Raw genomic sequence first — 1,110 nt, forward strand, 5'->3', positions numbered from 1 at the left:
ATGTCTTTACTAATCTGGCTTGTTGGTGCTGTCAAGTGTTTTCTTTCTCTTTTTTCTTTTTTAATCTAAACAGCATATGCTCAGCCTTGCACACATCAGTGTCATTATGGTATATGGGATTTAGGAACCTAAGTATTTTTGGCTTTACCTTCAACTGAGGTTGAAAACAGAACCCTACCTGGACAATTACCTGTAGAGCTGGTGCAGCAGAGCACCAGAGCATGCTGCAGCAGACGTCTACAAGATGAGGCCCACTGACCTCAAATCTCTGTGCTCTCTAGTTTACAAACATCCTTGAAGCCAGTCAATAGCATCCAGGTTCTTAGTGGGTCCTAATACCTCTTTGTTTGCAGCTGGTGTTGAACAGCAATCGGGACTCCCATTTCCTGTCTGTTGACCAGTTGCATCTTCTTATGCCAGTTATTTGGTGCCTCTGTAAAGGGAAATGGTGATTCTTGGCTAAGTTGGCTAACTTAGTTCTCTGTGTAAAGTCGGTATGTCGCTTGTTGCTTTTGTATCGTCTGGGAGTGGGAGGGATCCAAAGGTGCCATTGCTGTTATCATCTCAGGTAATCCGTGAGGCAGGAGCAGAGCAACACTTATCCCAGGAAATCTATGGCCAGAAGAACTTAACAGCTGTACAAATTGCTGTCCTTTGATGGTGCATGAAAGAAAAGATCCAGGTATCATAAGCAAGAATGACTTGCGCTCCCTCTTGCTTTACTCCTCCACTGATATATTAAATCTACAAAAATTCAGAGGGCAGCAGTGCAACCACTAATGTGGAAATGGCCAGGCTGGTGTCTAATGTAAATGAAACTCTGCTGATTTAGTGTTGCCCAACACGCCTCTCCTGCCTGTTCATCTGATCAAAACCCTTCCTTCCAGGTAGCTGTGGCCCCGTGCCCTGTATAAGCACAGAAAATAATGTCATCACCAGCTGTAATGATGAAGGCAGTTACAGGACAAAAGCCCCTGCAGCAAGTTGGGTGTTGTGTTGGGTCACTGTTCCTGCTAATGCCATGGTGCCATTTCTCAATTATTTTTATAGAATTCTATAGCAAATTTCTCATGTAGTTGCTTAACTATATAAAAGATCTTGTCTTCACTG

The sequence above is a fragment of the Mesitornis unicolor genome, unplaced genomic scaffold, assembly GCF_000695765.1.
Source record: "Mesitornis unicolor isolate BGI_N332 unplaced genomic scaffold, ASM69576v1 scaffold26425, whole genome shotgun sequence".
Lineage (NCBI taxonomy): Eukaryota > Metazoa > Chordata > Aves > Mesitornithiformes > Mesitornithidae > Mesitornis > Mesitornis unicolor.